Source organism: Musca autumnalis, unplaced genomic scaffold (assembly GCF_047663935.1).
Source record: "Musca autumnalis isolate F117 unplaced genomic scaffold, ASM4766393v1 scaffold_5, whole genome shotgun sequence".
NCBI lineage: Eukaryota > Metazoa > Arthropoda > Insecta > Diptera > Muscidae > Musca > Musca autumnalis.
In genome coordinates this window covers 206,061,332-206,074,319 of record NW_027412088.1, presented here as the reverse complement: position 1 = coordinate 206,074,319, position 12,988 = coordinate 206,061,332, and the positions used below count along the sequence as shown (strand labels likewise).

General features: G+C 39.7%; 1 protein-coding gene across 2 annotated transcripts in view; it reads left to right on the top strand.

Annotated features, from left to right (window-relative positions):
• Nucleotides 1–12,988, top strand: part of EcR (Ecdysone receptor) — a 276,657-nt gene that overhangs the window by 146,563 nt on the left and 117,106 nt on the right. The window lies entirely within an intron of this gene.

Sequence of the window (12,988 nt, the reverse complement as noted above, 5' to 3'; positions counted from 1 at the left end):
TTCATAAAGGGTTTATTGACGCACCCCCTCTTTCAGAAAGGGTTTATTGAAGCACCCTCTCTTTCAGAAAGGGTTTATTGAAGCACCCTCTCTTTCAGAAAGGGTTTATTGAAGCACCCTCTCTTTTAGAAAGGGTTCATCGAAGCACCCTTTCTTTCAGAAAGGGTTCATCGAAGAAACCTCTCTTCTAGAAAAGGTTCATCGAAGAAACCTCTCTTTCAGAAAAGTTACATCGAAGCAACCCCTCTTTCAGAAAGGGTTCATGGAAGCACCCTTTCTTTCAGAAAAGGTTCATCGAAGCACCCCCTCTTTCAGAAAGGGTTCATCGAAGCACCACCCCTTTCAGAAAGAGTTCATCGAAGCACCCTCTCTTTCAGAAAGGGTTCATCGAAGCACCACCCCTTTCAGAAAGAGTTCATCGAAGCACCCTCTCTTTCAGAAAGGGTTCATCGAAGCAACCTCTCTTTCTGAAAGGGTTCATCGAAGCACCCTCTCTTTCAGAAAGCATCCATAGAAGCCCCCATCTTTTCCAAAGGGTCCATAGAAACACCCCATCTTTTCCAAAGGGTCCATCGAATCACCCTCTCTTTCAGAAAGAGTTAATCGAAGAAACCTCTCTTTCAGAAAAGGTTCATCGAAGCAGCCTCTCTTTCAGACAAGGTTCATCGAAGCACCCTCTCTTTCAGGAAGAGTTCATCGAAGGGCCCTCTCTTTCAGAAAGGGTCCATCGAAGCACCCTCTTTTTCAGAAAGAGTCTAAGGAATCACCCTTTCTTTTCCAAAGGGTCCATCGAAGCACCGTTTCTTTCAGAAAGGGTTCATCGAAGCACCCTCTCTTTGAGAACGCGTTCACCGAAGACCCATATCATTCAGAAAGGGTTCATCGAAGCACCCTCTCTTTGAGAAAGCGTTCACCGAAGACCCATATCATTCAGAAAGGGTTCATCGAAGCACCCTCTCTTTGAAAAAAGGGTTCACCAAAGACCCATATCTTTCAGAAAGAGTCTAAAGAAGCACCCTGTCGTTTAGAAAGAGTCCAATGAAGCACCCTTTCGTTTAGAAAGAATCTAAAGAAGCACCCTTTCTTTTAGAAAGGGTCCATAGAAGCACACCATCTTTTCCAAAGGGTCCATCGAAGCACCCTTTATTTGAGAAAGCGTCCCTCGAAGCACCCTTTCTTTGAGAAAGGGTCCATCAAAACACCCTTTCTTTTAGAAAGGTCCATAAAAGCCACTTTCTTTCAGAAAGAGTCCATAGAAGCACATATTCTTTCAGAAAGGGTCCATAGAAACGCCCTATCTTTGTCAAAGGGTCCATCGAAGCACACCTCCTTTTAGAAAGGCGAAATACACGTTTTTTCAATGGAAGACCCTAGTCAGCCAGGCTGAATTACATATTCCCTACCTTTGTAAACTGTAAAATAATTATCCCTACCCGTTGTTAAGCTCTGACACTTATCCCACCTTAAACTTTGTCTTATTTACAATGTTCTTTGATTAAAAACGATGAACACGTTTCAAACTTTTTCTAAAGTTTTCTCTCTGCAACAAATTATCGGCATTTAAAATTCAACATCTAATCCCCCGTCCTTGGATCTGACTCAATTATCAAGGACAACGTTTTTCATGTACAAAAATTTCCATTCATTACGTTGCCAAGAGCTGTCCTGGTGCGAAATCCTGGAACACATTTCGTTGTAATTGTTGTTGTGCGTGGGATTGGTTTACATTTTCAAAAACAAAACAAAGAATAAATTAAAAGCCAACGAAGGGCAAGCGGCACGAAGACGACGGGAACGGCGGCATTGGACCAAATGAAGGAATAAATAATCAATCTGGACATTATTTACAACATTGCGTGCAGTAATGCCGACAACGTCGCCACCATTAGAGCACCCACATACAACCCCTCGGCATGCATCCACCACCCCACAACCCGGCATATTTCACACCACCACCCGCCTGTTGTTGTTCTTGCGTTTCGTTTCACCCACATAAGCCACATGAAAACAACAGTGCGGCGGCGGCAGCAGCAGCTCCGATAACTACAAATTATTTGGTTCTTACATGAATGTGTCTCAAGGGGTTGGGTGGGTGAGGAGAGACCCGATCCGAGGTGTGGACACATATCGATGCACCACCACTCAAATTGCCCAAGTACTCGTACACTTTATTTGCTTTTCGTTTTTGTTTTTATTCTACTGTTCTACTCAGTATTTGTTTATGTATTTATTTTGTGTACATCGGAGTGTTCGGCTGCGAACGTGTGCGTGTTTTCGTTCTGAACACACAACAATTTAATACTTTGTATTTATTTATACTCTGGGACATGCAGCCATCTAGCCGACCGACTGTCATCCATTTAAATAAAACACAGTCAGTTCTTCTGTCGGCCAATTTGGTTAGGCAGCCGGTCAGTCAGCCAGAGACTCTTGCATAGAGGCAGAACAAATGTGTGTGATATCATTCAACGCCGTTGAAATCCACACTCACAACCAAACTGATGCATATGGTGTGAGACTGAACTTACATATAAGGTTCTATGCAGAGTTGCCAAAGAATGATTTCAAATCGGTATTCGGCCTCGCTGAAAAGCTTTTCCATAGGAAAACTTTAATTCAGCCTGGCTGAATAAGGTTTTCTATGGGAAAACTTTAATTCAGCCTGGCTGAATAAGGTTTTCTATGGGAAAACTTTAATTCAGCCTGGCTGAATAAGGTTTTCTATGGGAAAACTTTAATTCAGCCTGGCTGAATAAGGTTTTCTATGGGAAAACTTTAATTCAGCCTGGCTGAATAAGGTTTTCTATGGGAAAACTTTAATTCAGCCTGGCTGAATAAGGTTTTCTATGAGAAAACTTTAAATTCAGCCTAGCTGAATAAGCTTTTCTGTGGGAAAACTTACATTCTGCCTGGCTGAATAAGGTTTTCTGTGGGAAAACTTACATTCTGCCTGGCTGAATGAGGTTTTCAATGGGATAACTTTAATCCAGCCTGGCTGAATAAGGTTTTCTATAGGAAAACTTTAATTCAGCCTGGCTGAATAAGCTTTTCTATAGGAAAACTTTAATTCAGCCTGGCTGAATAAGCTTTTCTATAGGAAAACTTTAATTCAGCCTGGCTGAATAAGCTTTTCTATAGGAAAACTTTAATTCAGCCTGGCTGAATATGCTTTTCTATAGGAAAACTTTAATTCAGCCTGGCTGAATATGCTTTTCTATAGGAAAACTTTAATTCAGCCTGGCTGAATAAGCTTTTCTATAGGAAAACTTTAATTCAGCCTGGCTGAATAAGCTTTTCTATAGGAAAACTTTAATTCAGCCTGGCTGAATAAGCTTTTCTATAGGAAAACTTTAATTCAGCCTGGCTGAATAAGCTTTTCTATAGGAAAACTTTAATTCAGCCTGGCTGAATAAGCTTTTCTATAGGAAAACTTTAATTCAGCCTGGCTGAATAAGCTTTTCTATAGGAAAACTTTAATTCAGCCTGGCTGAATAAGCTTTTCTATAGGAAAACTTTAATTCAGCCTGGCTGAATAAGCTTTTCTATAGGAAAACTTTAATTCAGCCTGGCTGAATAAGCTTTTCTATAGGAAAACTTTAATTCAGCCTGGCTGAATAAGCTTTTCTATAGGAAAACTTTAATTCAGCCTAGCTGAATAAGCTTTTCTATAGGAAAACTTTAATTCAGCCTGGCTGAATAAGCTTTTCTATAGGAAAGCTTTAATTCAGCCTGGCTGAATAAGCTTTTCTATAGGAAAACTTTAATTCAGCCTGGCTGAATAAGCTTTTCTATAGGAAAACTTTAATTCAGCCTGGCTGAATAAGGTTTTTATAGGAAAACTTTAATTCAGCCTGGCTGAATAAGGTTTTCTATAGGAAAACTTTATTTCAGCCTGGCTGAATAAGGTTTTCTATAGGAAAACTTTAATTCAGCCTGGCTGAATAAGGTTTTCTATAGGAAAACTTTAATTCAGCCTGGCTGAATAAGGTTTTCTATAGGAAAACTTTAATTCAGCCTGGCTGAATAAGGTTTTCTATAGGAAAACTTTAATTCAGCCTGGCTGAATAAGGTTTTCTATAGGAAAACTTTAATTCAGCCTGGCTGAATAAGGTTTTCTATAGGAAAACTTTAATTCAGCCTGGCTGAATAAGGTTTTCTATAGGAAAACTTTAATTCAGCCTGGCTGAATAAGGTTTTCTATAGGAAAACTTTAATTCAGCCTGGCTGAATAAGGTTTTCTATAGGAAAACTTTAATTCAGCCTGGCTGAATAAGGTTTTCTATAGGAAAACTTTAATTCAGCCTGGCTGAATAAGGTTTTCTATAGGAAAACTTTAATTCAGCCTGGCTGAATAAGGTTTTCTATAGGAAAACTTTAATTCAGCCTGGCTGAATAAGGTTTTCTATAGGAAAACTTTAATTCAGCCTGGCTGAATAAAGTTTTCTATAGGAAAACTTTAATTCAGCCTGGCTGAATACTTTAATTCAGCCTGGCTGAATAAGCTTTTCTATAGGAAAACTTTAATTCAGCCTGGCTGAATAAGGTTTTCTATAGGAAAACTTTAATTCAGCCTGGCTGAAAAAGTTTTTCTATAGGAAAACTTTAATTCAGCCTGGCTGAATAAGGTTTTCTATAGGAAAACTTTAATTCAGCCTGGCTGAATAAGGTTTTCTATAGGAAAACTTTAATTCAGCCTGGCTGAATAAGGTTTTCTATAGGAAAACTTTAATTCAGCCTGGCTGAATAAGGTTTTCTATAGGAAAACTTTAATTCAGCCTGGCTGAATAAGGTTTTCTATAGGAAAACTTTAATTCAGCCTGGCTGAATAAGGTTTTCTATAGGAAAACTTTAATTCAGCCTGGCTGAATAAGGTTTTCTATAGGAAAACTTTAATTCAGCCTGGCTGAATAAGGTTTTCTATAGGAAAACTTTAATTCAGCCTGGCTGAATAAGGTTTTCTATAGGAAAACTTTAATTCAGCCTGGCTGAATAAGGTTTTCTATAGGAAAACTTTAATTCAGCCTGGCTGAATAAGGTTTTCTATAGGAAAACTTTAATTCAGCCTGGCTGAATAAGGTTTTCTATAGGAAAACTTTAATTCAGCCTGGCTGAATAAGGTTTTCTATAGAAAAACTTTAATTCAGCCTGGCTGAATAAGGTTTTCTATAGGAAAACTTTAATTCAGCCTGGCTGAATAAGGTTTTCTATAGGAAAACTTTAATTCAGCCTGGCTGAATAAGGTTTTCCATAGGAAAACTTTCATTCAGCCTGGCTGAATAAGGTTTTCCATAGGAAAACTTTCATTCAGCCTGGCTGAATAAGGTTTTCCATAGGAAAACTTTCATTCAGCCTGGCTGAATAAGGTTTTCCATAGGAAAACTTTCATTCAGCCTGGCTGAATAAGGTTTTCCATAGGAAAACTTTCATTCAGCCTGGCTGAATAAGGTTTTCCTTAGGAAAACTTTCATTCAGCCTGGCTGAATAAGGTTTTCCTTAGGAAAACTTTCATTCAGCCTGGCTGAATAAGGTTTTCCTTAGGAAAACTTTCATTCAGCCTGGCTGAATAAGGTTTTCCATAGGAAAACATTCATTCAGCCTGGCTGAATAAGGTTTTCCATAGGAAGGTTTTTTCATAGGAAAACTTTCTTAGAGCCTGGCTGAATAAGGTTTTCCATGAGAAACCTTTGATTAAATTACTTGGCAACCCTACTATCTAATATCGTCTCTGTCTGCGTGTGTTTTTCTCTTGACTTTGACTCATCTGGTATTTGATAGTTGGTTGAATGTTAAACTCTGTGATACACAAAATTGTATGCTTGGGGCCAGCAGCAATGCACCTTCATTATGCTTTCTCTCTCAAATTTTCTCATATATTCTTTGTTTTTTTCTTTTGGAGGGCATTATTTATTTTCCGTCTGTTCTCTTGCTCTCTCAGAACATTGCTTACTAAATTTTGTGGAGCTCTCAATGGGCAACACAAAAAGCCGGTTTGAAAATGCGATGGGGAGTATCTATGTGAGTGCAGTTGGGTGAGTTGGGAAGCTTTTTTGTCAGAGTGTTGGGGAGTGCGTGAATTGTGTATGGATCTGGATGTTGTACACACACACATGCTATGTACATGTGCATTATATCTATCCATGTGTTTTCATACACTTGAACTTGCTCATCTAAGCGCACTTTGAATGACAATGAAGTTTTTCATCTTCGTTCGTTCGCTCATCGTCGTCTTCATCATCGTCATACATAATAATTTGTTCGTTTCATTATTTTTATCATCATCATCTGTTTCTTCCTTCCATCTTCCCCTGCATCTTTGCCCGAAATTGTTTTGTTATCGTTTCAAGTCATCGTTCAGTGGTCTTAATTCTTCTTGATTTGTCGCTGGGTAGTGACTGTGGCTCGACTTGAATTGCATTACAGATACATTTATTTGTTGTCTTCTTTAATTTTATTTGGGCTTTGACAAGCTTTTGTTGTGGCAAAATAAATTGTGACTGGTTTTCTTTTTTTCCATTTTTCATTGTTAATCAATTATTGCAATTTTGTCTCCCAAAGTAAAGCAACAAAGAAAAGAAAGTCTTTCTTAGAAATCCCCAAAGAGCCAAACAAGAAACGACCCAGTAAACATTTCGGTGGGAATTTGAAGGCGTTTAAGGATAAGACTGTATCAAAGTTTTCCTGCGGAATACCCTATTCAGCCAAGCTGAATCAAAGTTTTCCTATGAAAAACCCTATTCAGCCAGGCTGAATCAAAATTTTCCTATGGAAAACCCTATTCAGCCAGGCTGAATCAAAATTTTCCTATGGAAAACCCTATTCAGCCAGGCTGAATCAAAATTTTCCTATGGAAAACCCTATTCAGCCAGGCTGAATCAAAATTTTCCTATGGAAAACCCTATTCAGCCAGGCTGAATCAAAGTTATCCTATGGAAAACCCTATGCAGCCAGGCTGAATCAAAGTTATCCTATGGAAAACCCTATGCAGCCAGGCTGAATCAAAGTTTTCCTATGGAAAACCCTATTCAGCCAGGCTGAATGCAAGTTTTCCTATGGAAACCCTTTTCAGCCAGGCTGAATGCAAGTTTTCCTATGGAAAACCCTATTCAGCCAGGCTGAATGCAAGTTTTCCTATGGAAAACCCTATTCAGCCAGGCTGAATGCAAGTTTTCCTATGGAAAACCCTATTCAGCCAGGCTGAATGCAAGTTTTCCTATGGAAAACCCTATTCAGCCAGGCTGAATGCAAGTTTTCCTATGGAAAACCCTATTCAGCCAGGCTGAATGCAAGTTTTCCTATGGAAAACCCTATTCAGCCAGGCTGAATGCAAGTTTTCCTATGGAAAACCCTATTCAGCCAGGCTGAATGCAAGTTTTCCTATGGAAAACCCTATTCAGCCAGGCTGAATGCAAGTTTTCCTATGGAAAACCCTATTCAGCCAGGCTGAATGCAAGTTTTCCTATGGAAAACCCTATTCAGCCAGGCTGAATGCAAGTTTTCCTATGGAAAACCCTATTCAGCCAGGCTGAATGCAAGTTTTCCTATGGAAAACCCTATTCAGCCAGGCTGAATGCAAGTTTTCCTATGGAAAACCCTATTCAGCCAGGCTGAATGCAAGTTTTCCTATGGAAAACCCTATTCAGCCAGGCTGAATGCAAGTTTTCCTATGGAAAACCCTATTCAGCCAGGCTGAATGCAAGTTTTCCTATGGAAAACCCTATTCAGCCAGGCTGAATGCAAGTTTTCCTATGGAAAACCCTATTCAGCCAGGCTGAATGCAAGTTTTCCTATGGAAAACCCTATTCAGCCAGGCTGAATGCAAGTTTTCCTATGGAAAACCCTATTCAGCCAGGCTGAATGCAAGTTTTCCTATGGAAAACCCTATTCAGCCAGGCTGAATGCAAGTTTTCCTATGGAAAACCCTATTCAGCCAGGCTGAATGCAAGTTTTCCTATGGAAAACCCTATTCAGGCAGGCTGAATGCAAGTTTTCCTATGGAAAACCCTATTCAGCCAGGCTGAATGCAAGTTTTCCTATGGAAAACCCTATTCAGCCAGGCTGAATGCAAGTTTTCCTATGGAAAACCCTATGGAAAACCCTATTCAGCCAAGCTGAATCAAAGTTTTCCTATGAAAAACCCTATTCAGCCAGGCTGAATCAAAATTTTCCTATGGAAAACCCTATTCAGCCAGGCTGAATCAAAATTTTCCTATGGAAAACCCTATTCAGCCAGGCTGAATCAAAATTTTCCTATGGAAAACCCTATTCAGCCAGGCTGAATCAAAATTTTCCTATGGAAAACCCTATTCAGCCAGGCTGAATCAAAGTTATCCTATGGAAAACCCTATGCAGCCAGGCTGAATCAAAGTTATCCTATGGAAAACCCTATGCAGCCAGGCTGAATCAAAGTTTTCCTATGGAAAACCCTATTCAGCCAGGCTGAATGCAAGTTTTCCTATGGAAACCCTTTTCAGCCAGGCTGAATGCAAGTTTTCCTATGGAAAACCCTATTCAGCCAGGCTGAATGCAAGTTTTCCTATGGAAAACCCTATTCAGCCAGGCTGAATGCAAGTTTTCCTATGGAAAACCCTATTCAGCCAGGCTGAATGCAAGTTTTCCTATGGAAAACCCTATTCAGCCAGGCTGAATGCAAGTTTTCCTATGGAAAACCCTATTCAGCCAGGCTGAATGCAAGTTTTCCTATGGAAAACCCTATTCAGCCAGGCTGAATGCAAGTTTTCCTATGGAAAACCCTATTCAGCCAGGCTGAATGCAAGTTTTCCTATGGAAAACCCTATTCAGCCAGGCTGAATGCAAGTTTTCCTATGGAAAACCCTATTCAGCCAGGCTGAATGCAAGTTTTCCTATGGAAAACCCTATTCAGCCAGGCTGAATGCAAGTTTTCCTATGGAAAACCCTATTCAGCCAGGCTGAATGCAAGTTTTCCTATGGAAAACCCTATTCAGCCAGGCTGAATGCAAGTTTTCCTATGGAAAACCCTATTCAGCCAGGCTGAATGCAAGTTTTCCTATGGAAAACCCTATTCAGCCAGGCTGAATGCAAGTTTTCCTATGGAAAACCCTATTCAGCCAGGCTGAATGCAAGTTTTCCTATGGAAAACCCTATTCAGCCAGGCTGAATGCAAGTTTTCCTATGGAAAACCCTATTCAGCCAGGCTGAATGCAAGTTTTCCTATGGAAAACCCTATTCAGCCAGGCTGAATGCAAGTTTTCCTATGGAAAACCCTATTCAGCCAGGCTGAATGCAAGTTTTCCTATGGAAAACCCTATTCAGGCAGGCTGAATGCAAGTTTTCCTATGGAAAACCCTATTCAGGCAGGCTGAATGCAAGTTTTCCTATGGAAAACCCTATTCAGCCAGGCTGAATGCAAGTTTTCCTATGGAAAACCCTATTCAGCCAGGCTGAATGCAAGTTTTCCTATGGAAAACCCTATGGAAAACCCTATTCAGCCAGGCTGAATGCAAGTTTTCCTATGGAAAACCCTATTTAGCCAGGCTGAATGCAAGTTTTCCTATGGAAAACCCTATTCAGCCAGGCTGAATGCAAGTTTTCCTATGGAAAACCCTATTCAGCCAGGCTGAATGCAAGTTTTCCTATGGAAAACCCTATTCAGCCAGGCTGAATGCAAGTTTTCCTATGGAAAACCCTATTCAGCCAGGCTGAATGCAAGTTTTCCTATGGAAAACCCTATTCAGCCAGGCTGAATCAAAGTTTTCCTATGAAAAACCCTATTCAGCCAGGCTGAATGCAAGTTTTCCTATGGAAAACCCTATTCAGCCAGGCTGAATGCAAGTTTTCCTATGGAAAACCCTATTCAGCCAGGCTGAATGCAAGTTTTCCTATGGAAAACCCTATTCAGCCAGGCTGAATGCAAGTTTTCCTATGGAAAACCCTATTCAGCCAGGCTGAATGCAAGTTTTCCTATGGAAAACCCTATTCAGCCAGGCTGAATGCAAGTTTTCCTATGGAAAACCCTATTCAGCCAGGCTGAATGCAAGTTTTCCTATGGAAAACCCTATTCAGCCAGGCTGAATGAGAGTTTTCCTATGGAAAACCCTATTCAGCCAGGCTGAATGAAAGTTTTCCTATGAAAAACCCTATTCAGCCAGGCTGAATGAAAGTTTTCCTATGGAAAACCCTATTCAGTCAGGCTGAATGCAAGTTTTCCTATGGAAAACCCTATTCAGCCAGGCTGAATGCAAGTTTTCCTATGGAAAACCCTATTCAGCCAGGCTGAATGCAAGTTTTCCTATGGAAAACCCTATTCAGCCAGGCTGAATGCAAGTTTTCCTATGGAAAACCCTATTCAGCCAGGCTGAATGCAAGTTTTCCTATGGAAAACCCTATTCAGCCAGGCTGAATGCAAGTTTTCCTATGGAAAACCCTATTCAGCCAGGCTGAATGCAAGTTTTCCTATGGAAAACCCTATTCAGCCAGGCTGAATAATAGTTTTCCTATGGAAAACCCTATTCAGCCAGGCTGAATAATAGTTTTCCTATGGAAAACCCTATTCAGCCAGGCTGAATAATAGTTTTCCTATGGAAAACCCTATTCAGCCAGGCTGAATAATAGTTTTCCTATGGAAAACCCTATTCAGCCAGGCTGAATAATAGTTTTCCTATGGAAAACCCTATTCAGCCAGGCCGAATGAAAGTTTTCCTATGGAAAACCCTATTCAGCCAGGCTGAATGCAAGTTTTCCTATGGAAAACCCTATTCAGCTAGGCCGAATGAAAATCTTCCTATGGAAAACTTATTCCCCGCATTATTGCTACTTACTTTTCGTATTGAAATAGTACTGAAAAGAGTCCCCATAATGATATTAGATTTTCCATCCCTGCTTGACACTACGAGTATGATATCAATTTTCATTTTTGATCTCCTCCCCTCTACACTCATGCAAGCCAGCTAACCAACCCACCAAATCAATTATGTCCATGGTTGTGAATGTGTGTGTGTTTTTTTAATTACATCTCTGTGTAGATGTGGGCTTTTATAGCTCCATTTGCACTTGCATTCTCGGAATATTTCGCTTTTCGTATGGGCCATAAAATGACGACGTCAAAAACTCAGTTGTGTCCCGGCTGTTTTTCATTAACAGAGAGGGAGAGTGGCAATAAAGAAAAACTGGCTCCACACATGTACGGACCTTGTACTCTTTTTTTCGTTTGTTTGATTTGGTTCTGAACGACGACGTCGATGACAGCGAACGCATAAACCCCAATCTGAATTAGCACCCCACTTCCCCACTGCAGACAAATAACAAAGCAAGTTGGCTGTCGTGTCGAACAACGCCGCCACCGTCATCATCACACTAGAAATGCTAAAAATGCATCGGCATTTTCATTCATCGGCATACAACGTCGCGTAGTCGTCGTACATACCTTGTCAGTCAGCCAAACATTCGGAGAGCAGCAAAAAAGAAACATAAATGGGAAAAAATAGTCTGTATCTGTTAGATAAAAAACGACGATGTACCCATCATGGGCAATGTCACGACAACATTTCATTCTCACCGGTAAATTTTGGTTGCAGTACTCTCTGGGTAATTATGGCTCCCTTAGTTAATAGTTTCAGAGCGAGAGAGTCAGCCAAAGAAGGTAAACATGTTTTTATAACTCATCATTATCACACCAACAACAACAACAAGCAGCAATTCGTTGTCACCGTCGTCATCGTATTTGGGTTTTTGTTTTCTGAGTGTTCTTCATCGTTCGGTCGTGTCCGTCGTGTGTATGTGGGTTAGTCATGCTAAACAGTTGCGGCAGCAGCAACAACAACGCACAGAGTAAACACGATGAACAAGTATTTATGAGATACACAACACGAACAATGTATTGTGGTGTTGTTGTTGTTGTAATGGCCGACCAATTTATCGTCCCTACACGACTACCGTCCGTCCGTTCGACCAACAAAATCATCATCAACAAAGTAGACTCAACGTTCTTGTGTCTGGTTTTTTTGTAAAACAAAAACAAGCACTCACACAAACATTTGGCTAAACACCACCTCCCTCCTGCACCACCCCAAAAACAAAAATACCTACCAACATCGTGAAATGCACACTGAGAGTGGTGAGAGAGAGTGCTAGAAAAATTCTCTGTGAGACCTAATGCAGGGAATTTCCAATTGATTCTAGTTTTGCTTTTTTTTTTCTTCAGATAAAACGTGCAGTAGTTGTCTGAGAATCCAAAGAATCGATGAAAGAAAACAACGTAGCCGTAGTAGACAGCCGATGTGGAAAGAATCCAAAACAAAATGTTTACAAAGTGTGAAGATGATATCTCTCTCGCCATTAGACAAGGCAGTGTTGTCAACTTGGATGTTTTAATCGTGTGTAAGGCCAACTAGCGATGCCTTAAATTTGAGGAAATGATCGTGTATTAGTTTTAAAAACCTGATGAAATTGGATTTTGTAAAATGTAGATATCAAGGTAAAACGCTTGTCAAAGCAAAATTTGAGAAAATTGCGAATGAAAATTCATAACTAAAACAGGTCTAACCGCAAGAGCATTTTACGTAGAGATGCGTATTTGTCCAATTTTTAAGCCCATGATAAGAGCCGAATTTTTTTAAGCTCAGTTTAAGGAATTGTTTTGGAATTTTTATCGAAATTAGTACGTTTTACCCTGATTACAATGGTATAATTATTATATTATTATTTATTAATAGATTTTTTTCATATCAAATATATCATTAATTATAGAATATAGACATTTCAATCTATAGTATATTGGGCTAGCATAAAGCTGTAAGTAATTTTTAAAACACATACATATGTATATGGATTTAAAAGATAAATTGTATCATATAATTCATATTTGCATTGTTAATATTCAGAAAGTAAATTCATTTCTAAATATTTATATAGATTCATAATAAAGCCCATTTAAAATCCTACAAACATCGTTAAAAGGTAGCACTTCCTTTCCAAAATATGTCATTCGGTATTGCTTGTATAATGGACAAAT